General features: G+C 43.9%; 1 protein-coding gene across 2 annotated transcripts in view; it reads left to right on the top strand.

Moving 5' to 3' along the window:
- The window catches only part of GRIA1 (glutamate ionotropic receptor AMPA type subunit 1), a 293,835-nt gene that overhangs the window by 36,317 nt on the left and 230,533 nt on the right, over positions 1 to 26,985 (top strand). The gene's annotated exons all lie outside the window — the stretch shown is intronic.

Genomic DNA, 26,985 nt, shown 5'->3' with positions numbered 1-26,985 from the left:
CTAGAGTATTCCTAAAAAAATCAGTTCATTAGAATTGGATTAATTTGTGTCGACTTAATTGTATAGTGTGTGCTTTTCTACATGGCACTAGGTTTTGAAGTGAAGATGGCAACAATTCTTTAGGGTAGAGTTCTCTGATAATATTTGACTTGTTGCCCAGTGCTTTCTGTTTAGCATCTCGCTTAGGGATCTATACACTGGTGGCCAACAACCTTTGTTGATCCACTGAAAAAAGAAATACAATTTCTTAATTGTAACTCCAGCAGACCTGCAAGGTTCTATAGGTCTCTGGAGGATAGCATTGTCCTCAAAGTCAAAGATCACCCATTAAACCCATCTGGCAGTTGATAGAAGTCCCAGGGAAATATTTGCTATCTTTTGGCAGAGCTCTTCTTGGATAAATAGTGAACAGACACACTCGGTCTTAGCGATGTCAGTTTAGGCTCTCTCAAGGATTCAACTATTTACTTAACGGAGGTACAGCCCATGGGACATACATCACCTATTGAATTCCAGTGCTTAGCAGTTTATTAGAAGTGTACACAGTGCTTCCACACAGAAGAGCCAATTTATCCAGTTGCCAAAATGATTTGCCTTCTCCTTCTTTCTTTTCAGTCTAGTGCAGTGGTTCTTAACTGGGGGTGATTCTGCCTTCTTCCCATCCCCAGGGCACATGTGGCAATGGCTGGGACATTTTTGATTGTCACAACTCAGGAGAGAGGAAAGACTACTGACATCTATGTAGGAGTGTCGAATGCTGTTGAATATCCTATAATGTGCAGGACAAACCCCTACAACAAAGAATTATCTAGTCCAGAATGTCAGTTGTGCTGAGGTTGAGAAACCCCAGTCTAGTTCTTTTCATTGGCCAAGTGCTAGGCACTGGTTCTCTCTGATACTTCATTGAGCAGAACCTAGATGGGCTATTTGAAGAATTCCTTATGCAGAATCAACTCTAGCTGACTTTCCGTCCAAGAGAAAGCAAGGCTAGAGGGATATGGGTGATTCCTATGCCTCCTTTCTTCAAACCTGAAGCTGGTTTTATCAGAGTAGAAATATGGAAAGCTGTCATTGGCATTTTATAAATCAAGAGTTAGTGGTCATCACTGTAGCTGGAATCCAAACCACAATCCTCTCTCCTGGCTACCTGAAGGAGCCAGGCTTGGACTTCTCCAGATACTATCCCTGCCTTTCCTGATCTGGTTGGAAAATACTCAGCTCAGTAAATGAAAGAGTCTCTTTAGGTACACAACTGGCACTTTGACTGATGAAACTTTGTTAGCTGTGATTGTGGTGTGGAACGCCAGGATGGAAGCCAACTTTCCTATTAGCTCCTTAGTAACAGTCACTCTGCACTATAAAACAACGCCAGTCCTATGGAAATTAAAGAGCAGGACTGCCATGTGCTAAAAAGTTGACTGGGTCCCATCTAGCAGGCGTGGGTTTGAGCCTTGGCTCCCAAACTTGCTAGTGGGTCTGTTTCTTTATTTGTACAATAAGGATAATAATTCTTGCCCTCTGATGGAGAGGATCAATAAGATGGCTGCTGAGTTGTTCTGGAAATTGTACCATAGTTGCTCCCCAAAAGTGGACTTTAGAATTGGGGAGACTTCTACACTGGCACCAGTCTGTAGAACCATGTTTAGGAATCACTGCATTATAATTTGGAGAAATATTTTTGTAACTGCAGCAAATCAGAAAAATGAGGCCAATATAGTAAAGCAAAATGTGTATTTTATGGGACTCCTTTATTCTGAGATTATGTGCTTTTTCTTTTTTGCTGTTCAAGTGCCTTTTCTATTATGAAATATGATGGTGGTAGATTGCAGGATGTTTTGTTTTGTTTTGTTTTAAAACACACTTACATGAAAATATTGAAAATTAACATCCTATATCAGTCCCTGACACATCTTTAAATTTCTTCTAGTCTTTGAAACCTAATGCAAAGGAAACTCTGCAAAGTCACCTCAGCAGGAATGTTATTATTGCAGATGATACATTTTGCTTAAGTTTGTGTGTCTATAACCTGGGTATGCTGGGCATATTAAAAGGACCTTTCACATGCTCTTTTAATCTATAACAGATCTTATGTGCCTGGGATCACGCTGAAACGCAGACAGGGATGCACAGTGCAGCGAGACAGAAAGATCAGCTCTTTGGACTCAGACGTAGCTGATGTCTGCTCTAGGCTTAGCCCCTACCAGTTTCATGACCCGACACTAAGAGCCTCAGTTTCCTGATCTGCAAAAAGGGGCAATAGTAATACTACCTGCTAGGGTGGCTGGAGTGATTTTGCAGGGAAAGGGCCATGAGAGAGTAGCACTTGGTGGCTATTTGGATTGTTCCTTTTCTAACTTTAAACCATGTCCTGTCCCCACTCATGCATAAATGGCAAATCGGTGACATGGAGGCCCTTCCAGCTCTAAGCTGGTGACTTCTTCCTTGCCTGCCTCTGAGCTCCTGCAACCCCAATATCCTAACCCTGGCTTCTGGGGTATGGGCTCAGAGCACTAAATGGAGGTTCTCAAAGTTTCATGTGCATCAGATCCACCTGGAGGTTTTGTAAAAACCACAGCTTTGCTGGGCCCTACTTCAGAGTTCTGATGTAATGGGACTAGGGTGGAGATAAGAATCTGCATTTCTAACAACTTCCACATGATGCTAATGCTGCTGTCCAGGCACCACCTTTTGAGAACCACTGGACTAAATGTTTCCTTCTCCTTTCAGCAACGGTTCACTGCTGCGATTCCTGTCTGTTGGCTGCAGTTTTTCTGGCAGTCTTCCAAAGCAGCCCTCATTCAGCATCTCCTATCATAGTAAAGACACCACATCCATCCAGAAAATAAGGCAACCGCCTAGGTCCCATCCATCTGCAGGTTCCGTCTAACCTTCCCCTGGCCCCGCCACCCAATCAGCTGACATCCAGCCCACTGTCCCCACCCGGTTTGATCCATCCCCCTCCACATTACAGTTCTGTGACCCTGTGCAGGTTGGTTCACCAGAATAGAGGTGCAAAGGATGAATACATCTCCCCCACCTCAAGAACTTGATCAGTTGTGTCCTGACTGGAACTATGGAGTATGGTCTATTGTCTGCCAACAGAAACAATTATGGCAAATTTTCTCATTAGGGTCATGTTTGCCTATTTTGTGTTAATGGGAATCATTGTTTGGACTGAGTTGTCTTCATTCCAGTCATTTCTGCTTCACAATAAGAGGCATCTGGGCTTGCAGTCCAGGGGGTGAATTGCTGTCTTGTATTGTAGGACTGGGCTGTCCCTTCGGGAAACATCTTTCCAGAACATCGGTTCTCATGGAGGTGCCAGAAGAGTAGGACTTAAGCTAACAAATGATTATCTTTCACAACAGAGCTACCCCTAGACATGAAACTCGTGGGGCCCTCCCTAAGGGGCTCAGGTTCTGATGTTTGGCCCAGGACTCAGTGTATCCTCAGAGGCCAGGCCTCTGGGGTCCCTGTCAACTCATGAACTGCCTCAGCCCAGGTGTACATTCCTGTTTCAACTACTTTCTCAAAACAAGAGTGGAAACTTAAAACAGTGTCAGCCCTGGGAAAGTTGACTTCATCACATCAGAGTATTTGTGACAAGCATCAGAAATTCTTCTGGGGCTGCTTTTGCCAAGTAAATGAGGAAGAACACATAAGAATACCTAGATGCCAGAAGTCAGGGCAGCATACTGTAGGGGAGGAGGAGTGTACAGGCCTACTGGGAGTCCCAAAGAAGCACTGAAGAATGTTCACCACCTCTGAAGATTGTTTGTAACTTGAGCCTGGTCTTGGGGTCATGGGACATCCTGAGGCTTTGAGCAAAGCACGTTCAAACTCCCAAAACTTTTGCATTGCTTGGAGGGGATACTTGTGTGAAAAGAGCAGTTTTCTGAAATTCGCACATTGAGATGAACGCCATTTAGGCCCTCCTCTAGGTTACCTTGGGCAACTCACTTCCCCTTTCTGAGCCTCAGTTTTCAGTTCCCCCACTTCTGATTTGGATAGTAACCTTTGCTCTGCCCACCTCACATGGATGTTGTGAAGCCCAAATGGTGGGAATACTACTAAAGCCAATACTTATTGTCACAGCAGCAGCAAAGACTCTAATGGCGTGAGCGTCCATGCTGCTCTGTGGATTGTCTTCCGGGCTGTGTCAGTCCATTTTCACAGCAGCCCTGCGAGGTGGCTACTGTCATTATACCCATCTTATAGGTGAAAAAACTCAGGCACAGAGGGGTTAAAGAGATCGCCTAAGCTCACGCAGGTAATGCTGGTAGTCAGGATGAGAACTGAGCCTTGCCTGACTCACCTGCATTTAACCACTAAGAAACACTGCACTGTGATAGATGTTAAAAATGTTTTGGTGAATTTTAAGTAACTCTATGGATGGAAGATGATTTCTTTGCCATGCCCCAGCTCACTCTCCAGGCCTTACACAGACGGCAGCAGAGCCTGACTCCTCAGGGCCGGGGCTGCCTCCATCTTGGTGTCTCTCCCTGCAGGGGTTCATCTTTCCTTGTTTCTCCTCCCTTGCATTATGAAAATGAGAAGCAGCTGTGAGCCCCGCAGATCGCAAATGGGATTGTGCGTGTTGCTACCTCTGCTAACAACTAATTCATTACCAGGCGGCGGACAGTTTCCGCTGTGCTATTACAATCTATTTGGCTTCCAGGTGCCACACGGAATCAAAAATAATTTGCTCCGTGGTTGAGCCTGGTGGTGTTGGCATTCAGACAGAGATGCTCTATCTCCCTGTGCCTTTGAGGGGCATCCTCTCTGGTGAGGAGCCGTCCTCCTGGGCAGGAAAGGTTTTGTGATGGGAGATGGAGACTGGAAGATTATGTCTGGACTTGGAAGGGACTCAGTCTAGTCTCTCATACCTTTCAAGAAATACTCATCAAATATGTGTTGAGCACCCCTGATGTCCCACATACTGTTGTGCCAGGGGGTGAGGAAACATTGGCGAGTGGACAGAATCTCTGCTCCTAGTTGGGTTGCGGAGAGACACATAAGCAGCAAATCAAGAGATAGTGCTAGAGATAATTTCAGATCATAATAAGAGGCAAGAAGAAGATAAAAGTGAGTAATATGATGGAGATGCAGGGCTGAATGGGGATGGATCCTTCAGTTAGGATGCTCAGAGAGAGTCTGGCAAAGTATGGGATATTTGAGCTGGGTTGGAAATGGTAAGCAAGAATTAGTCCTGGGATAATAATAGGAAAGAACATTCTAGGCAGAGGGAACTTCAAATGCAAAGGTTTTCAGGTGAGTCCAAGTTGGGAAGATTCGAGAAGCAGAAAGGAGGCCCAAATAGTTGGGTCAGCAGGGGGCCAACCACTCATAGGCAGGTGTCCTGCCTGGGCACCTCCACTTTGAGGAAATCTTTGGGGCCCAGAAGACCAAGGTGGGGGCTGCTTTCTGTGTATTCATCATATCTCTAAAGTCCAACTCTGAACCTCTCCAAGACTAAGACACTGTGTTTTTCTTTCTGCATCTCCCCAGCCAAACCTTACACAGTTCTGGGCACAAAGCAGATTCTCAGGACAGCCTGATGACTTGAAGGTGTAGCTTAAGGAAAATGTTGTGACCTCAGAGACATATTTTATTTCTACCCAAGGAAGACATTTTTTATATTCAGCAAAAGGATGGACTGTCTCAGTAGGTACTGAGCTCTCTATTACTAGAGGTATGTAAGTAAAAGATGGAAGATCAGTTGGCAGAAAATTACTGGATAGAGGTAGTGGTAGTAGTTACAGTTGTAATAGAAGTAATATTCCCACATATTGATTAGTCTATATATACAGGGACTTGACATATACAATCTCATTTTATGCTCCAAACAACCCTGTAAGGAAGAACTATTATTATGCATACTTCCCAGTCCTGGAGACTGAAACTCTGGTAATTTGACAGTGTGCCAGGGATCACATAGTGAGTAAGTGGCAAGGTCCAAACTAGAAGCCGACACTTTGAAATCCTCTCTACAGAAACTGATGAAAGTCCATATTTTGACATTGCATATCTTGCCTGGTTACTTCTATCCTAAACTGATTCGCTGGACATGTGGGAGGCACGTTATTCTCTTCCAGCCTTTGCAGCCCCTCACATGTGTTAAGAAATAATATAATTCAGACTTGTAGAACTGAATCTCATAGGATGTGGTGAGAAGAGTGGCTGAAAGTGTGTTTTCCCACCAGTGAAATCATTCCCAAAAGATCTTGTAGTTCCTCACTCTCGCCCCTCTTTTCACTTTATTTGAGCAATATGTTAGCTGCCAACAGCAAAGGTTAAACCATGCCAATGAAGAAATAAAAATAAAAATTCACTAGCCTAGAAACCTGATAACACCTTCTTTCACAACATTTTAAATGAGGCATGGCTCTCTGGAAGCTGAGACATAAGTTTCTTGAGAAGAGGTGAAGGGACTTCAAGAGAGGAAAATGAACTTTTGCCATAAAAATGAAGATATCCAGAGTTCAGGTTCTATAAAGCTCCCTACCCTACCTGGCCTTGCCTAAGTACCACCTCTTCCTTGTGACCTTTCCAATACACCTATACCCCCAACCCCTCTGTAGCCTCCACCATCCTAGAAGATCCATTTGGGTTAAAGTGGCCAGCCTGCGAGCTTATTCTGGTCTGCAGTGGGCAGACAGTGCTTTAAAAACACTAAATGAGAATGTCTTTTGAAGGACATACAGGCTTCTCAACCCTCCCTACATCCCCCATTCATGACACCAGCATTTGCCTTGAGACCCAAGGTGAAAGTCACAGAAATTTGGAGCTGCAAGGGGTCCATGAGGTCATCTCTGACAATGTTCTGCGATATCTTTCAAAGAGGAACACTTGATAGTGGGGCTTGTGTAATTGTCACTTTTTGGACGTGACAAGCCTAGATGTGTAAAAAGTCAGCTTTGTAATGTTTCAAAACTTAGATGTTACTAACAACCATTATTAGCATTTACTAAGCCTTTACCAGAATCTTCCATTTCCTAGCCTAAGTATTCTTAAAAATTGTCTGACTTAATCCTTACCATACCTTTATGCAGTGGAGACACGTTTTTTTCCTCATTAGCTCAAGAGCTTAAGGTGCTTGCTCAAGGTCTTAGAGGTGATATTTGATTGCAGGCATTGACTCTATAGTTTATTTCCAGAACAGGAAACACCAAAAGGCTTAACCAAGATCTTCAGGCCAGGGGTCCCAAATCTGAATGCCCACAGGGGCTGGACTGATTACGTGACTGAGTGACTCCAAGAAACAAGAGAAGTGACAAATGGCAGACACATAAGACAGCCTCCATGTTGGAGAGCCTGCAGAAGTGCTATGGGGATCATGGGAGCTGAAGAATACACATCCTAACTAAATAGGGGCAGCCACTATGGCCTCTAGCCTCCCGTGGCCACCTGTGAATGCCAAACTCTTTGATTTTTCAAGGAAGCTAAAAACCTGAAGTTTTATTTGAAAGTACTCAACTGTTTAATATTGGCAAGTAATTCAAATTTTTTGGAACATTCTGCCAGCTGAACAAAATACACCCAAATTTATGTTACCTTTGATCTTATCCATGCCTTCATCCTTACTCTGGGCAAACAAAGGACCGGAGGAAGAAAATGACGTCAGGGATGATCCAAGAAATCACATGGCAAAGCTGAGCCTAGAACCAGGGCTTTTTTTTTTTTTTTTTAATAGCAAAGTGTTGTTTGCTCTGTGAACTCCCTCCACCCCTACCTCCAGCCATGCCTGCACATCTCTGTTGCCCAGGAAATTGAAACTTGGTCACTTCTATTCCCTCCCGAGTTTCTCTATGTGTTAAGTGGGGATTTGCCCTTCATGGAGGGTGGAGATGAAATTAAGATGAGGCATTGGCAGGGTAAGCCAATTAAGGCTTTCTTTCCTACCGCTTTGTCTTGGCAGTCAGACCAGGAGTCCCTAGCCGTCTTGTCTGAGGACAGATGGCTGGTGTTCTCTTGTCGTCCGTTAGGTTGGACAGCCACAATGTTCCTCTTGTCTCTCTTGGTCATAGAGAGCATTTTGCAGCCATTTTAAGTGAGGGTGCTGGCAGGAGACACCCAGGTAAGCCATCCTTTCCTACTGGTTTATCGTGAGTTCAGGGTCTACTGTTTGCTACCAGGGGTTTACAGAGTTCCAAAAAAAAGTCTGCCTAGATGGAGCTACTGTGACAAAATTCACCCCATAAAATAGGAATTCTGGAGAGTAAGTGACTGGGGTACCTACTACCTGAATCCCAGCTCAGGTGCCCACCATGGCCCCAGGTTGGTTCCGTTCTGTGTCTCCAAATTACCTATGACGTAGGTGGTATAACTCCTTTTACAAATGAGGAGGCCGAGGCTCTAGAGGTGCTGGGACTTGGCCCAGAAAAGTATTTCTGGAGTTAAAAGGAAGGGAGATTCTTAGGGAATGAGGAACTCAGACAAGCCTTCCCAGAGGGCTTGGAAATCTAGCAACACACAAGATTAACATAAGTGAGGAGGATGGTGGGCGAAGGTGGTCTGGGCTTGATGAACAGAACCTTTTTTTCTTTTGAATAATAATGTGTCGAGTTTGGAGCAGCTTTTGTTCTTCTGAAAAAGCTTTCCCAAGCTTGTTGGATAGCCAGAATTACCGTGTGCAGGAGGGAGCTTTGAAAATTGGCCCTGTTTTCTAGTTTGCCTGAGAAAGAGTAGGAAGCTTGGGGCTGTGAGGGTGGGAAGCCCCCCCATCAATGTGCTGCTGGGATAATGCATCTGGTGAGCCCATACTGAGGCCAAAGGGGAACAGAATCACCTAACGAGGCACATGTGGTGCATTTGTATCTTTGGGGCTTAGAGGAAAGCCTAGCAGGCCCTTGGGGATGAGTGGATTTACCAGGCAGGAGTCCAGAGGGAATGCTGGCTTTTGGAAACAGGTGCTTGTGGGGGCAGGGGGCGTGTTTCTTCCCCTTCTTGGCCAGTGGACGAGCTATTTTGAGCAGAAGCCAGCAGGGCCCACCTTGAAGAAAGGGATCTCCCATGAGGAATCGGGCTCTGCCTTTCTCTGGGAGGAGGAGAAACTGTCTTCATTCTAAGCTATTACTAAGACTCTACTCACCCACATTTTTGTCTCGGGTCTAACTCGGCCAGGATGGGATACTAAGAACCCTTAGTCTCCTGTTTTTTTTCTTTTTCCCAGAAATAGGCAAGTGTCTTTCCCTAGCCAACTGTGGGAAACAGATTCTGGAACCTCACTGGAGGCCAACCCCTGAACACTGTGGAATGACTTAGCTTGCTGGATGGACATCCGCAGAGCCTTGGGACACACTCCAGCATATTTGTAACCATCCATGAGGCCAAGTGGGCCCCACAGGCAGCTGTGCAGAGGTTTCTCAGGAGATGGGCTCCTATCCACAGGTCATGAGAGCTTACCTGTCCTGGGAAAATCAAAGCCTTCACCATTTCAAGGAAGCTTAGAACAGAGGGAGGCCATGTGGGATGTCAAGAGGAGTACTGGACTTGGAAATGGGAGATCTAGTTCACACTTTTAATTACCACTTGCTAGCTTGACCTTGAGAAAACCATTTCCTGGTTTTCTGACTGCTACTTTTTTTTTAAGTCTGTGAAATGTGAGTGGGAACAGAACCTTTAATCTCTAAAGTCTCTGATCATGTCACTTCACCTCCTTAGTTCCTTCTGATAACCTCCACTTGCAAGTATCCAACCCTTTAACTGGGCCTGGTGCCTCAGCAGAACATAGTCCCCACCTACCATGCTGACCTCACACCATCGCCCTCTCCCCACCTCAACCCTGCCAAGCTCCTTCCACCTCGGAAACCCCCACATGGGTGGTCTGCCCCTTCAGAACACTCACCCCCACATCCCCTCCTCACCGTGCTAACTCCTCTTCATCCCTCCAGCTCTGCATCAGTGCCGTTTCTTTAGGGGACCCTTCTCTGGCTCCCCTGTTCTTCACGTTAGTTCATAAGCAACTTATACTTTTCCTTAGAAGCACTTACAACAATGGAAATTAGACCACTGCTTATGTAACTACTTGCTCATCATCTTTCTCTACCAAATAGTAAGCTCAGTGAGGTTGTAGACCATGTCTGTCTCCATCACAACTGTATTTCCACGGGTGGAACCCACAAGGTCTAGAAACAGGGGGTGCTCAGTGATTATTTGTTGAAAACAAAGGACTGTATGTGGTCAGTAAACCCCTCTGGCTTCAGTATTCAAAAGGGGAGGGAAATAGAGCCTTTGTGCGAAAAGAAGTCCATTGACAAAACCTCACTTTCCTGGCCTGAAGAGAAGAAAAATGATCATCAGTGTTCCCATCTTCATCTTCACCTTGCATCATACAGAACCCCTGACATGTTGGCACAATACAGAATTGACTCACTTGGGCGTACAATGAAAATAAAGAGAGAGATGCTGGTGGAAGAAATATGTTCTTCCTCTACCTTTTGCCTCATGGAAAACTCTGCCCACAGAGCCAGTTGGAGTCAACTAGATCTACCAAAATAGTGAAAGGGATACAGGGCAGTGACAAAGCAGAAGGGTACCTAGGGGAGTGGTGATGGGCAATTCATTTTAATGAGTGTTTGTTGAGCACCTACTATTTATTGAGATGTTATGCTTTGCTTCATATTGTTGTTAGAAAGATAGAGTATTTAATCTCTAATATTCAGAGATGATAAGTGACTTACCCAAATTAACATAAATCTTAACTAGTAGGACTAAGATTTGAATCCAGGTTGGTCTGAAACCAAAGTCTTATCTCTTGCCCTCTGGGATATATGGGTTCCTGTCACAAAACAGAAAAATGACCTGGGGCCTTGAGAGCTTATAGTCTGGTGAATATTGAACCTAACCCATTATAAACTCAGGATGTCTGTGTTCTTGGTTGGTCCTACTCAGGACAATGGGATTCTTGTCAGCTGACTGACAGGGCAGAAGTATGTGGTTTATGATGCGAAAAAGAGAAGGAACATGAGGGGATAAAAATAATTTTAAAACTGAGGGTCCATAGACCCGAATTCAAGCTTGGGGCCTAGTTCTCAATCTTGATATATGCCTGTATCAAGTTCACATCCCCCCTTGCCTCCATTTCTCCCTTTGTAAAATGAGGGACATTCTTTTATTCCTAAGAACTGATACACCCATGCGAATGAAACTCCTAAGCCTTCACTCCATATCTCTAGAATCTAACCAGCTCTCTCCCTGTATGAATAACTTCCTGCAGGGCTCCTTACTGACAGCCGGAGGAAGCTGCTGTCCTAGGGATTCTCTTCAAAGGTGATACACCCAGAGCTCTTAAGCCTCTGCTTAAGGTTAAAATTGAAGCCAGGGAGGTGTAGGAATCCATTCACCTTTCTTCAGGATTCTTTTTTAGCACCCAATGGCCCTGCCTGCCTGCAGTGGGGGAGCAAAAGAGCTCCATGCAATTTCTGAAATGTTTGACCTTGTTTGATTTGTGAGTGTGCAGGTGGCAGGCTGACAATGTGGCAGGTCCTCTTCCATCTACCCCATTCAGCAGGTGTCACGAGTGGGCCTTACTACCCTGGCCTAACCAGGTACAATCACCAAGCTATTTGCCACAAGAGAGATGATTAATGAACTTGCAACCACTCACTCCATCTTATATTATAGCAATATCTATAAGGTTTTCCCACCCTTTATCCTGTTAACTTGCACTGCAGTTATTACTGTATCCATTTTACAAGTCAAGAAACTGAAGCCTGTTGAAGGGCATCTCGGTTCCTTCCACAATTTAGCTATTGTGGACAATGCTGCGATGAACATTGGGGTGCATATGGCCCTTCTCTTCACTACGTCTGTATCTTTGGGGTAAATACCCAGTAGTGCAATTGCTGGGTCATAGGGTAGCTCTATTTTAACTTTTTGAGGGACCTCCACACTGTTTTCCAAAGTGGCTGTACCAACTTGCATTCCCACCAACAGTGTAAGAGGGTTCCCCTTTCTACATCAAAAACTAATGATGTAATGCATGGTGACTAACATAACATAATAAAAAATTTAAAAAAAAGAAAGGAAGGAAGGAAGGAAGGAAGGAAGGAAGGAAGGAAGGAAGGAAGGAAGGAAGAAACGAAACTGAAGCCTGCAAAGCTGAGTAGTTTTCTCATGGCCATTTGCTGATTACTAACCTTGAATTCTTTGTCTGGCAAACTTTCTGGTAATGTCACTAATCTTTTTGCTTAATATTTTTCTTCCTTGGCCCATTTGTGATTTTTTGAATAATTTAGCCTTGAGATAGTCCTAGACTAGTAGTTATCAAATTTTCTCATTTGACATGATCCATATTTATTTATTTACTCCCACCTAAATGTAGATAAGGCCCTGCTCTTGAGAAAGCTACAGTCTTTCTAGGCATATAATTCATAAACACATGAGTGATTACAGGCATTCATTCATTTATTTAGAAAATGTTCACCCACAGCATGCTGGGGACTGTCTTACAAATTAGGAGCAGAGAGATGATCAAGGCACCCCTCCGTTCCCCTGATGCTTATAATCTCTTGGGGATGAGTGGGAAGAAAGAGAAATTGTAGATAAACCCATCAATAATAAAACTCAGATAGTGATTATATGCTAGGAGACAACTGTTAAAGAGAATGGGACAGTGTGGCAGGAGAGGAAAATGGGCTACTTAGGAAGGGTGGTCAGGGAGTGAGGTATGACTTAAGGATCTATGAAGACAAGTTGCTAATCATGCTGAGAATTGGGGGCAGAGGGTAGCAAGTGCATGGCTCTGGGGCACCAACAAGAACTAGAAAGAAGGCCCACATGACTGAAACAAACTGAACACAATGAGAGAGTGGTGGGTGATGGGGTCATTGAGGCAAACAAGGCCAGGTGCTAGAGGTCCTTCAAGGCCATGGTTGGTTGAACACAGAGTGGTGTAAGAACTCAGACCAGACTACAAGCCATGGGATATCTCAACTGTGAGTCTGGTAAGAATTTAGAGGAGAGGGAGACTGTGGTGGATGGAGGCAGTCAGAGAAAAGTTGCCAGTGTTTGCAGAAAGAGTAGTTAGTATCTGGCTGAAGGTCTGCAGGGTATTCCAAGTTGGGGTAACCAGGGTTGGCACGGAGGCAAGAATTGACGTGGTGTATGTGTGTTCAACACGTGTGCACGTGTGTGTGCATGAGTCTTGGGGAGGAGAAAAGACAACGTTCAGTGGTCAGAAGAGGGTAGAAGATCATTATGTACTTCTAATGGGGAAATCAAAATATTCATGGTAGTGCCTATTAAAGACCAGATGAACAGTTTCTCTCAGAACCAAAGTGAGTTTCTAGATTTCCCCTGAGGTATTTCGAAAGTCTTAAGATCATTTATCCCCTGTTACTTATGCCCCAGAAACAATAGCTTAGCTAGGAAACATTGAATGTGAAGGGTCAGAGCTAAAAAATCCTTAGAGTTGATCAGATCCAACCCTCCCTACTCCTACCCTGCCCCTTATTTGACACAGATGAACAATTAGGGCTCCAAAAAGGAAGGGACCAGTTTACATACAGGTAATGGTAGAGTGAGGTCTGTGATGCTCCTTCCTTGTTCTTTACCAGGAATTAAGGGATGATGTGTCCTACAGTAGCCTCCTGGGAAGTGGAGTGGGAGTGTGGGGGTGGATCTGCCTGTTCTCTTTCTGGTCCATTTCTCCTGGCAAGTCTGCCCTACTGTATGGGCCACAGGCCTGGGGGTCTTCCTATCAGAGATGCTAGGGAAAGAGCTGGGTTGCTGCCTCCAAACAGAGCAGTCCTTTACAGATGCTGGACCCAAAGCTTGTACATAGGTTCAGAACAGATTTGGAGGGGCTGCAACAAGGAAAAAAAAAATGCCAGCCTCTGAACAGAAACCTAATTAAAGAAAATGAATCCATTTCCAATATTCTTTTTACCCTACCCTCACCTTGAGTAACCTCCTCTGTGAAGTCTGCTGCCAGCCACATTGACCTGTTTCATGCACCATTCCCAGAGTCCTGGAGGCTCTTTAGCCCTGGGCTTTTCTCACTACAGGAAGGGAAAGCTCATTTGGATGTGGTATGTGATATCACTGGAGGATATATACCATGAAGCCTTCCTACTCTCTAAGATCTTCTCCCATAATTAGATTTACCTATTCTCCAGGCTATAATTCTCCCTGTTACCCCTCCATTTGGTTGAAGGAATTGCTACTTTTAACTGATCAGTTACCCAGAAAGGACTAATATAAGAATTATTTAGGGGCGCCTGGGTGGCTTAGTCGTTAAGCATCTGCCTTTGGCTCAGGTCATGATTCCAGGGTCCTGGGATCAAGCCCCACATTGGGCTCCCTGCTCAGCGGGAAGCCTGCTTCTCCTTCTCCCACTCCCCCTGCTGGTGTTCCCTTTCTTGCTGTGTCTCTCTCTGTGTCCAATAAATAAATAAAATATTTTTAAAAATTTTTTAAATTTAAAAAAACAGGGGCGCCTGGGTGGCACAGCGGTTAGGCATCTGCCTTCAGCTCAGGGCGTGATCCCGGCGTTCTGGGATCGAGCCCCACATCAGGCTCCTCCGCTATGAGCCTGCTTCTTCCTCTCCCATTCCCCCTGCTTGTGTTCCCTCTCTCACTGGCTGTCTCTATCTCTGTTGAATAAATAAATAAAATCTTTAAAAAAAATTTAAAAAAAGAATTATTTACTGGCCATTTATAAATAAGTGTGGAAAAGGTGTAACTTGCTATTTATCTGAAAATTTACACAGAGGGAAGTTTTGAGCAGGAATATAGTCAAAGAGTCTCATGGATGCCAGGAGAGGCTTTCATAAAGGTCACATGAGGTCCCAAGAGATACCCCATACACATGCTCCCCATCTATGAATACTGCCTCTATTTGATACAAGTTTCTGAGCATTATGGGTCAGGGACCTCCCTCAGCTCCTAGTACAAAGGTCACAGAAGAGTAGATGGCAAGAGCAATTTGCCCCATAGATGTGTTTTTGCTTGATAAGCAGTGTTGTTTGTTTGTTTTTAATTGCACATGAGTTCTTTTAGAAAAGAAATACACTCCTCTTATAGTTAGCTACCGTACTTGGTTTTTCATATTGTATAATTCCTAGGCCTTCTCACCCATGCTGGTTACCCATTTGGTGCCCAGAGACATTTGTGTTTGTGAATCCATTGCACATAATGAATTTGTCTTTAGAGAAATAGTGGGGATCTACTATGTGTTGGGCACTGTAGGAGACAAAAAGAGGATTGACAGAACCTTTTATTCACTCATTCATTCCTTCAGCCAGTGTCCACTGGGTGCCTGCCGTTTGCTCAGCACTGGGGATACAACTCCGTTCTCTGTTGGGGAGACAGATATTCAATCACAATAAGGTGTGATGAGTGTGATTGCTGGAGAAGTTCCGAACTCTGTGAGAGGGAATAAATAGTATAAGGCAGTGGTACCTGCCCGCAAGTACCTCAAGGAGCTGAAATCCTGACACAAATGAAAAGTACTACATGACATGAGAAAGTTAGAACAGTGCCAATCAGTGCTCAAAGGAGCAAGATGCTCATTAGTTTGAGGAGGGGGTATCAAGGAAGGCTGTGTGGGAGAGGGAGCATTTGAGCTGATCCTTGAAGGCTGGTTAGATTTCTACTCTTGGCAGTACTGATGAGAAAGGCCATTCTAGGGAGAAACACCATGTGTGCACAGGCAAAAAAGTAAAAAAGGCAGAAGATGTTTGGCTAGAAGGTCGCAACAGTCCCAACAGCTGTCATGTGAACGCTACTCTGCTAAACACATCCTGTGCATAGTCTCAGTGCTTACAACAGTCTTCAGATCTGTGCTGTTATAATACCTATTTGTAACTGGGTAGCTCAGCTGAGGCTCACAGTAGGATAACCTACCATGGTCACCAGCTAAAAATGCAGAGCTAGGAATACAACCAAACCAAACACTGGTGTAGGGACTGACCAAGGAGACTCTGCCCCCCGGTCAAGGTATTTCTACACTTGATCTGTGACAGGGAGTCCTCTGAAGGTTTGGGGGCTATGCTGGTACTTGCTCTGGACAGTCACCAAACCTAGAAATGTTGTTTATTGTGTTTCAAAGCCAGCTGAGAGAAGACACGCACTCCTTTTCTCTGTGCCTCTGCTCCTAACTTTACTCCTAAACTTAAATTCCAAGGAGTATAATTAGTAGGCCAGCCTGTCTTGCAGAAGAGTGGAGTTACTTGACTTTAGTATTTGCTGCCAAGTAAAGGTTCAGCTGAAAGCTTTACTGATAAATGCCCCTCCAGGGAGAAGGAGCTGTGGAATCGCCTGGATCTATTGGCAGATACGAGGAGAGGGGAACGTCCTTAGAAATTCAAGCTGAAGAGTGTCTGAGGAAAGAAAAATGACCAACTAAAGAGAGAATGCTCCAGTAAAGCTTAATAATAGCAACTTGAAAAATCTTGCATGTTCAGTTTCGTATCATAAACCCCTTCAGTAATGGAATAATAAAGATTTCTCGCCTGGAAATGTAACTGGTAAATCCACAGATGGTAATAGATTGTCAGTTGCTTATGGAAAGACAGTGTCAGGTTGTGGCCTGAGCCCCAGGATCATCATTACAGGCTGTGTGACCCCGGGCAAGCCATGCACTTTCTTGGGCTTCTAGGAAACAGGATTATAACTCTCCACCCTCATGTATCGGCCAGTCTTAATCAAGGGGTCAGATAAATGTCTGACTTTGGGGGACACATATCAGTGTCTTCAGGGGAAGGGACATATTTGAAAAAACTTATTCAATATTATAACATGGTTTCACAATTAGAAAATAATTACATTCATTGTTTTTTGTTTTTTTAATACTTGGAAATAACGTTTCAGAGGTCTTTCTGGCAAGCAAATGGTAGGTTCTATATGAACCAAGAAATTTCTCCATGGGGTTCATATATCCATCTTAGGAGAGTGTATCAAAATCTCCATGGGATGGAGAGTGGCACATGGATTTTACATTCTAAGGAGGCCTAGGCCATTTTTAGTGGGCTGATAGGATCAGCAAGTGGATGCCCCATAAATTTAGAGTGTTGAACATATGTACAAAGTAATGCTGCTGACTCACCATCTCTCACTGTTGTTCATTTCATTGCACATCTAAGAATTGGGATGGTCTTTTAGGCCATTGGACCAATGATCCAAGGTGGTCAGAGGTGTGGCCTCTATCTATTGATTACAGCAAGTTAATTGCACATATGGTGGATTAAAAGCTTTCACTTTAGATTTGTGAACATCATTCTCCAGCCAACCAAACGAATTAGTGGTAGAGAAGAACGTATTGTTCTTCAGTGAACATAGTGCTCACTAAGTGTGTGTTCAGAAGGTGAGTGATGTGAATATAAGCAGCTTTTATTTCTTGGTCTCAAGTTAGCACTACCTCAAGCATCCATTCCCAACATTAAATAAGTATCTACAAATGCCAGCTGGTCATTGATTATTCATGTCCAAATCCAAGGTTATAATTTTTATCTCTACCGTCTTCTGTCCCTCCTCTTATATTCCCCATCTCAGAAATGGTGCTGTCGTGCACTGAGTCACCCAGAAAGAAAACAAGAGTCTTTTGACTCTTCTTTTCCTCTTACCCATATCTTTGACCTGTCACCAACTTTTGACTCTCTCATCCTTCTAACAACTGCGGTACTGACGAAAGCTCCTAACTGGCTTTTGCTTCTAGGCTGTCCCAGCCACCAGATCTATTCCTATTTATGCTGTCAAGATCACCATCTTAAAACACATCTCTACCATGCCACCCAATGTTACACTTATGGGGAATTCGAGGCTTCACTGTATCATTCATGGCTTAGCAGACTCTGACCCCGTCCCATCACATCTGTCCTTCCATAGTCCTCCTGAACCCAGCCACAAGCTCACATCCATGTTCTAAACCGTAGCCAGGTCTCCCTTCTTTCCTCTGTCACTTCTGCTCCTCACATAAGCTACAGAGTTTGCCAGCAATGCCTTTCTGTTCTTTTCTTCTTCACTCTTTCCTCTCCCCACTTAAGACTTTTAATTATCCCTCCAAGATAACTTTAGATCTAATTCCCACCACTAAGCTTTCCTGGAGTCCCAACCCCAGACCCACAAGAATGAGCCTCCTTCCATGATATCCTTTATCATTCTGCCCTCCATGAGCAAGATTTGTATGCATGACTGCCTCTCCCCTTAGACTGACAGCTCCTCTGGGGGAAGAGACCTTATCATGCTCATCTGTAGGTCTTCTTTACTTCCCTCCTTCCTCCTCAACTCCTTCCCCAGCCCAGATATCTAAGTACAGAGCATTTCACACAATAGACATGCTACCAGAGTTTGTTGAATAGAATCCATTAATTTGTGCTCCGTTTCTTCAGCAGTGACTGTTGGAATCCTCTGGGCTGAGTGCAAATTTGAACTCACATGATGTAGAAAAACCTTAACTTTTGTGCTCATATTCCTTTTAGAAACATTTTCTTCATCCCATCCTACCACCTCTTCCTGCTAACCTCTTAAGCAGCTTGAGGTTGCAGAGAAAGGGCGACAGGCTTATTTTTCTACCTCTAATATTTCCAGTCAGTTCTCTCCTCTCCGTTGCTGTTGCCAGTGCCTTCATTGAGACAGGTCACCTTTCTGGCTAAAGTTCAAGGGTCCTGAGCTCAGATTGTCTGAGTTTTAATACGAGTTCTGCTAATAGAGCTTGGGTTAAGTTAATTACTCTCTTTGGGCCTCTGATTCCTCAAACTGTAAAATAATACCAGTACTACTCATCTCAGGGAGAGAGGCTCCACAGGCCTGATTGATGGGCAGCACACCCTGAGAATATAAAAGCAGCGGGACAACTTGGGAGCCAGGGAGTCTCAGAACCTTCCGATGATACCTGCTGTCCCCTTTCAACCCCATTTGGTGTGTGCCAGTACATTCTAAACCATGTGAGGAAAGAGGTACTCCCTGCTCCACTCTGCATCCCTGGCTCCTGACACATAAGAGGAGCATAAACAGGGTTTGCAAGGCAAACCCTGGCTCTGGCATTCTGCAGCAACTCAGAGACCCAGCCCTGAATATCAAGGCTCTGTGGAAAACTAATGATCTCTCCCCTGCAGACCAGCCGCCGAGTGAAGGGCCCCATGGAGCCTGGCTGGCAAAAGCATTCTTCATTCTCCGCATGCCCCTGGCTCTCCCTCTTCCGCCCCACCTCCTCGGTCTCACAGTCAAGCTATTGTGTGTCTCCTGCTCTGTTTCTCATTGCCTGGGTCCCCCTCGGTGCTGCTGCTGATGCATTGTGTATGATGTCTTTAGTGGGAAAGGTGATTCACAGAAATAAATTGCATTGTGTTTTAGGTCTCTGGCAGCCCACCTCTGTAATCATGTCTATAAGGGACTTCGTAATAGCTTGAGGGCCCTGGTGTCAGCTTGAGGGACTCCAGTGGCTTCAAGATAGATAAACACACACCCAAATGCACATTCAGCCAGTGGAGTCATGAGTTTGAGTTGAGGACGGGGGTGCCAGTGCTATGAACCAGCCACGCTTCCAGACTTTTTATCTGCAAGTTGATAGAAATCAAAGGTCGAGGGGTTGTTTTGTTGTTTTGTTTTTTTTTTTAATAATCACCAGAAGACTGAGTCTTCTTTAACCTAGCCCCAGCTAACAGCGCCTTGTGCTCTCATCAACTCTGTGATCTGATGCAAGAAAGTTCAGAATGTTGCTGGGAAAGAGAGAAGCAACAGAGGAGAGAAGAGGTGAGGAAGTGGTACCGTGAAGGGCGAGAACAGCTGGGCCAGGGGCTGGGAAGCCTGAGGCTTTGATCTGTTTTAATCATCACCCAATGTGATGAGGGCCAGTGAGGACCACGGATATCAGAGGGAACCGTTGGGAGGGCATAACCACGGCTGAATGAGTCTTGACAGGAAGGGAAAGAGGAAGCAAGCTGGTGCTCCTAAAACATTCAGAGATGGGATGGTGGGAGAATCATGCTTTCTTAAGCACACTGTCCAGAAAAGGCCCCATTCCCAAGGCATTTTTAAACAGTCTTATTCATATATAATTTACATACCATAAAGTTCACTCTTTTGAAGTGTATACCCCATGACATTTTAAGGTGATATATTATGACGATGACAGTAAGATTTAGGGGAAGCAGCATGAAGCAAAGACCGTGAGATGAGTAGAGCAGGTTGTCAGAGTGGCATGCTTTTTTTAAATGTGTCTGTTCCCCCAGCAACTAATAGCTCAGCCCTCACCTCTGCCTCCTCCAGGCCTGGCCCTGCCTGCAGGTTCAGCCCATGCTATCAGAGTGTGGCTCTCGGTCCGCTCACAGGATGCCCACACAGCTCAATATTAGAGATCCCTCTGGGAGGCCTCCTGATATCCGGGAGATCTGGGCTTTGTGCCACTTGAATTTTCAGATTATGAGTCCCACCCTGCTGCCACCCACCAGCCCTTTCTGTGTGACACTTGCATTCACATAGTGTGTCCCTGTCCCTCTCCTCAGGCTTGGTCTCCACCAATTGATTTAAAAGCCGCATTCTATCCCCTTAAGCAATTAGGAGCCACATCTTACAGGCACCTGAATATGAGTCTATATAATCTTTCTATCATTTGCCCCTGGTTTCCCTAGATTGTTTATGATTGTGATTTTCCCCTAAGTCTAAGGTCTACCTAACCTGTAACCTGTACTGCCAAAATATGTTATTCCTAGCTTAGGTAACCCTTCCTCATGAAACCCTGGGCCTAGTTGTATGCTTAAATGATCCCGTCAGCTATGTTCCTTGCAGTGAGACTGCCTGGGATTGAGCACTGCCGCTGCCCCTGGCTGGTTCCCTGGGCTCTGGCCACTTTGTTACCCTCTCTTGAGGTTTGCTCAGATCACTGTTTCTTAAACTTCAGCCCTTCCGCTATCTCTGTGCATTTATCATATCTGTGAATTTGTCTCTTCATATAAAATTGCATGTTTATTTTATTTAAAAATGAACTACTACAAATAGAAAAACCAGTATCACCTACGATTAGTAGATAGAAGCTATAAAAATAAAAAGATCATAGTGACACCTGGGAGGCTTAGTCAGTTAAAGCGCCCAACTCTTGATTTCAGCTCAGGTCATGATTTCAGGGTCATGATCTCAGAGGTCTCCCTCTCCCTGTGTCCCTCTCCCCTCTCGTGCTCTCTCTCTAAAATAAATAAATACATAAATCTTTAAATAAATAAGTAAATAAATAAAAAGATAACAGAACAATATCATATTCTAGTCATTACCAATAAAGGGTTATGAGCATGACTCTTGCTCTCTTTTTGTTTAAGATAAAAATGTAGTGGTGGGGTATGGAGATTAATAATTGTTAGAGAAGTCTTAAAGACAGCACAAAACAGATTTTCTTTTTTGCTTAATCGGAGGATTAAAAGGATATTGAAAATGGACATAACTTTCTCATTGTGAGTCAGTTCTTTAATGCCATCCCTGCTTTAGGGAATCCCACTGTCCACACTTGGGTTCTAGTCCTACCTGTGCAGTTAAATTGCTGTATGGCCACCTCACTTCTTGAGCCTTAGTTTGTTCATCTGTAAGATCAGGTTGCTAAAGAGGTAGACAATTCCTTTAAACACAAGTTTCTCAAATGTGGTCCATGGACCACCTGTGCCTAAATTATTAGGGTCAAAAAATACTGATTTCCAGACTCTACCTTTAAGAATCTCTGGAAACGTTCACTTTTATTATCACTCATCCAGTTGACCATGGGGTGTACAAAGGTTCAAGACCATCGTCATAAAGCCTCTGAGGGACACTCAAAAGTAGAGCTGACCTGTGCATAGGAATCAAGAGATCTGGGTTCTAGGCCTAACTTACAGTGTAAGCTTGGACTTACCCCTCTCCTTCATTTTCCTCATTTGCCCAGTGAGAAGGTCAGACTGGGTAGGTCCCAAATCCCTTTGAAGTTTGCAAATATGATGTTGGGTTTCTTTGTTCAAAGTTTGCTCTGAAAGCCATGCTGAACCCAGGTGCATGGTGAGGGTGAAGGTGGAGATGGCAAGATGACAGCTACAGTCCGTGGGCTAAATTTTTCCCTGTGGAAAGTCAGCCGTGTATGTGGAGAGGAACTAGTGCTGCCTCTGCCCAGCTTGCCTTAACAGCATACACCTTCCAGCAGGACCAAGCCTGTCTAGGAAAGCATCTGCAAAAATGTTTGGTGAGACCTGCTGCAAAGTTAGATTAGGCTCTGCTAGAGAGGAAAGAAGAAGGAAGAGTTCTGGACTGCCAAGTGGGCAGAAAGGAGACTGCAGCCAGGTCTGACTGGCTTGAATTAACTCTTCACATCCTTGTGATGCCCCACATTGAGAACTGGGTCTGTGCTGCCACATTCACCTTTCTAGAACTGTGACCTTCCTTTGATGAAACACATCTGTCATCCAGAGACCAAAAACCAAACATCTCAAACCAACTTTCATGACCCCTCAGCCATTACTAGATTGACCTCTCTGCCTTGACTCCCATGATTGACCAGTTGGCTCACTGATCAAATTATTGATTAGTTCACCCACCAGTTACTTTTGAAATACCTACTCTGTGTCAGGATCTCTTCTAGTTACTAAGAATGCTGACCAGTGAACTAGGCGTTAACATGGTCCATTGTACCTACTTCTCTTCAGCCTAGCCTGCTCTGTCCTTTTGGGCCACCCTGCCTTTCTGCTGGTGATTGAGTCTTGGACCTGAGCCCATTCTACCCCAGGCTTCATTCGCAGTGTCTCTTTCAAAGTCCTTGATGTTCAGGCAGTGGCATTAAGCAAACTTTGACCATATGGAAGAGTACCCAAAGAACAAACTCATTTTCTCTGATACCAAGAGACAGAATCTATAAAAGTCAAAATTCCATGCCTTCTCTACATTCTCCACTTTGTGCACATTCTGAGAGACACCCAAGTACTCTCTCTTCCTGCGTATTACTAAACAGCTGTGGAATCAGCATGGACTGCAGTTCTTCCTTCTTTTTGAAAGAACTGAATGGGAGCAGGAGTTGTCGCATTGTGATGGTGGACTTACTTCAGATGTATAATAAATGGTTTCCCATTGGGAATGGCTTGACAGCAGCTGACAGCACTTGGCAAAGCATTCTTCATTAGCTGTAGGGTGAAACCACCACTTTGCCAAGAATAGTCTTTATGAGCAACTGGAGATCAGGGACTAGATAAAACAATTTTATGTTGCTGAATGGGGTTTTACTGAGAACACGCAGTGGAGTGAATGAGCAGTCACAGAGCCCAGTCTTTGCCCTGCCATTTGCTAGTCACGAGGCCTCGGCTAACTCCATTTCATTTTCCAAGATTCACCTTATGACATCTCCTCTGAGAAGCCTGCTTGCACCACTCCCTCCTCCCCCAGTCTAGTCAGATGTCCCTCCTGTATGCTTGCATAGCACCTTTCTACTTTTTTCAGTTATCACACTATAACATAATAGATATATAAATACTCCCCTCTCTAAATTATATGAGTACAGTATAGTGAGTAAGATCAAGGACATTATAATCAGGCAGACATGGTTGCAATTCAGAGTTATGCTATCTTCCAGCTAAGTGGAGTAATACACTTTTCATAGGGTTCCTGTACGGATTAAGGATATATAAAGCAATTAGCACAGAGTATAGGTCATAGCTATTTTTGTCTTCGTTCTACAGCTACAGTGCCTAACACAATGCCTGGCACACACTGGCAGTGGAAATGGTTGTGGCGGCAGTGATGTGGGAGTGGGGATAGTGCTGGTGATGCTGGTGATGCTGGTGATGGTGGTTGTGATAATAGTGAATAAGGATAATCAGGAGCTACCATTTATTGAGAGTTTCCTGTATGCCAGGCATTGTACTAAGTACTTGCCTGTAGCTGGTTTCATCCTCTTGACGTCTTTCAGATATTACTAGTGTCCTCCATCTTTCAAGTGAATTTGCATTCAAGTGAGGTTTCAGACATGATTTGCCTAAGATCCTACACTTAAGAAATTAAGACAAAGTCAGAATGTGGTATGGGCTATGGGACATCACCACAGATATGTAAAGCATCCAATTGTTAGTTATTTGAGGAGGGAAGGAAGAAAGGAAGGATGGAAGGAAGGAAAGTAGGAAGGGAGGGAGGAAGGAAGGAAGGAAGGGAAGAATTGACTTGTTTTCTGATCTTAAGATTCCTTTTCTGAAAATGGAGATAATAATCCTGGGTTTTATGAAAATCAGATGAGATAAAGGGAGTTAAAGCTCTCTGAAAATTGTCAAGTCCTCTCTATGTATAAAATCCAAATTAGTAGCTGCAACTCCATAATTACTCATTCATTATTTGGATCTAGGCACTGGGAATACAGTGAGCAAAGCAGACAAGTACCTGCCCTGACAAAAATACTGTATTATAAACTTCAAATTTGCTAAGAGACTAGAGCTTAATTATTCCCACCACAAAAAACAAACAATTATGTGACATAATAGAGGTTAGCTAACATTAGAATGGTAATTGTATTGTAATAAATGTATCAAATCAACACACTGTACACCTTAAGCTTATTCAACGTTATATGTTAAGTTATCTATCAATAAAAATAAATAAATAAATGATTGAAATAAATCACCTGTCCTCATGGAGCTCTCAGTCTAGTGACAGACAATAAGCAAAAACAAGTGGAATATATAGTGCCATGGGGGAAAGTAAAGCACAGAGGGAACTGGGGAGTGTGGGAATGGGAGTGTCATTCTAGTAAATAGAGTGGTCAGGGAAAGCCTCTAATAAGGTAACATTTGAGCAGGGCCTGAAGGAGGTGAGTCAGAGAGCTGTGCAGTCTGGGGAAGAGTGTTCTATATCCCACAGGACAGTTTAAAAGTAAAATTAGGAATATTCCAAAACAACGAGGTCACTGTAATGAAAATGCTAGGAATGAGCTAATGCAGGAAACCCAAGGTCTGTTGCCAATTTCAGAATGAAGAGTAGGATTCAGTATTTTCCCTCGTAACTTCCCATAACACTGTTCCTAAAGCCTCAGTCAAGGTGTGACGTCCTAGAAGAGAGAGATCATTGTCTGGAAGCATGGTTCCCCTGGCAACAGGCAGCCTGCTGGAGAGAAGTAGCTTCTATTCACCACTCAACCATCCATGGGCAAGACGAAGCTCGACAGGTCATCTGCGCTCATGGCCTTCTTACTCCTCCCAGCTGGGAAAGACAAAGGCAAAATTAGGGGTTCTCACCACAGTAAAAGGAGAAGAATTAGCTCAGCCCAGCTCTACAGGGATCTATAATGATATTGGCACTGTTTATTAAAATCTGTAATGACCCTAGATGAAGCAAGTTGTACATTATTCAGATTTATGGGTAATGTCAAAGTACATAGGTTTGCAAGCACAGGAGATGATGATGAAAGAAATTATCAACTGAACTAAAAAGCTTAGAGGAATAAGTATACAAAGAGTCAAGGGAAGAGATTTAGTTTAGATAAACCTAGGCAGGATCTCTAGAAGATTCCAAGGTCAGGTGAAAGTAGGAAAAACTAGCTAGTTAGATGGAAGAGGAATGGGAAGGGTTCTGGAAAGTATATTGGTGGCAATATGAACAGTATTATGATAAAGGCAGAGAAAATGAAATTACTGAAAAATGTGACTTATCCTTAGAATCCAAAGAGTAATGGGATAGTATGTGGAATAGAGCGCCAGACTGGGAGCCTAAGGCTGGAGTTCCAGTTGCCTAGGAACTGGCTCTGTGACTGGGGAAGCCTACTTCTGACGTTTAGCTTCCTCTTCCTTAATGATCTACACTGTGGGCTCTCAGCCCCAAATCTTTGGTTTTCTTATGTTTAAGGAGGGTGTCATGAGCTTTGAAGAGACTCTGAATCCCTCCCTGCTCCATCCCAGTGGACCCTGATGGAAACAACAAAGGATACATCATACTCATGACAGAGGCCCTACAGAAGGGCATTCATTGGGGAGATGGATCGAAGATCCAGGAATCCTCAGAGACGTTGAAAGAAATTTAAAGGTTGCAAAATTAAGGAAGGATGATAGTTATGATGGTTCAATGTAACTGGGTTATACCAGATGTTGCAGAGAAAATAAAAAGGAAGGTTTAAAGTGGTTGAGGGGTGTGTGTAATGCAGAATGGTGGTTGTTAAATAAGATAGATTATAGACTGGATGTGTTTCAGGATTGGGGTGAAGTTTGAGTGACTTTAAGATGGTGTGGCAGTCTGGGATTCAGGAATAGTTGTATTCTGCTGTAAACCATAACCATCTATCCATTTCAGGTCTGCCCAAGGTAATTTGCAGAATATGCCAGAGAGAAAACACCAGGCTAATCCTTGTTCATGTCCTGGGCTAATTCACCACTATAGTAACATGGGTGCTAACTACATGCTAAGCTTGGTGTGCAGAGGTCAGCAAACTTTTTTCTGTAAAAAGGATAGATAGTAAATATTTGAGGCTTCATGGGCCATGAAGTCCCTGCTGCAGCTATTCACTTCTGCTGCTGAAGAGTGAAAGTAGCCGTACACAATATATAAATGAATGAGCATAGCTGTATTCTAATAAAAGTTTATTTATAAAAACAGGCAGCCAGATTTGGCCTACCCACCTTTGTCTGCTTACCACTGTTTAAATGCATGATGTCCCCATTTACCAGCAAATGTGTCCTCATCATTATCCTGAAACTTATCCAATTTTATGAATAATTCCTTCCTCCTGGGAAGAGAATGAAAGTGGGAAAGCCCTTTTTCCAATAGGTGTTCCGAAGAATGGGATTACTTACTGAGACATGTGTCACTGGAAATGCATTTCAATATGAAAAAATCACAGGTGTTTAACCTGGTCATTGATGTGCGAGGTTGAACTGTAGAGCATGAAATTGCTCATACAAGTGACATGTGTTGGGAGAAATATACCAATGTGGAGGCAGGTCTTAACTTCCTCCAGAGAAGAAGAGTTGAAGAAATAAACTCTAGTCTAGAGGAGAGATCAGTGAGGAAACAACAGAGAAGAGGGAAAAGCCAAATGGGTGGAAGTCATAGGGTCTGTGTTGTGGC

The sequence above is a fragment of the Ursus americanus genome, chromosome 15 (assembly GCF_024610735.1).
Source record: "Ursus americanus isolate L20-20 chromosome 15, mUrsAme1.1.p, whole genome shotgun sequence".
In the NCBI taxonomy this organism is placed as follows: domain Eukaryota; kingdom Metazoa; phylum Chordata; class Mammalia; order Carnivora; family Ursidae; genus Ursus; species Ursus americanus.
This window is presented reverse-complemented; position numbering and strand designations above follow the sequence as displayed.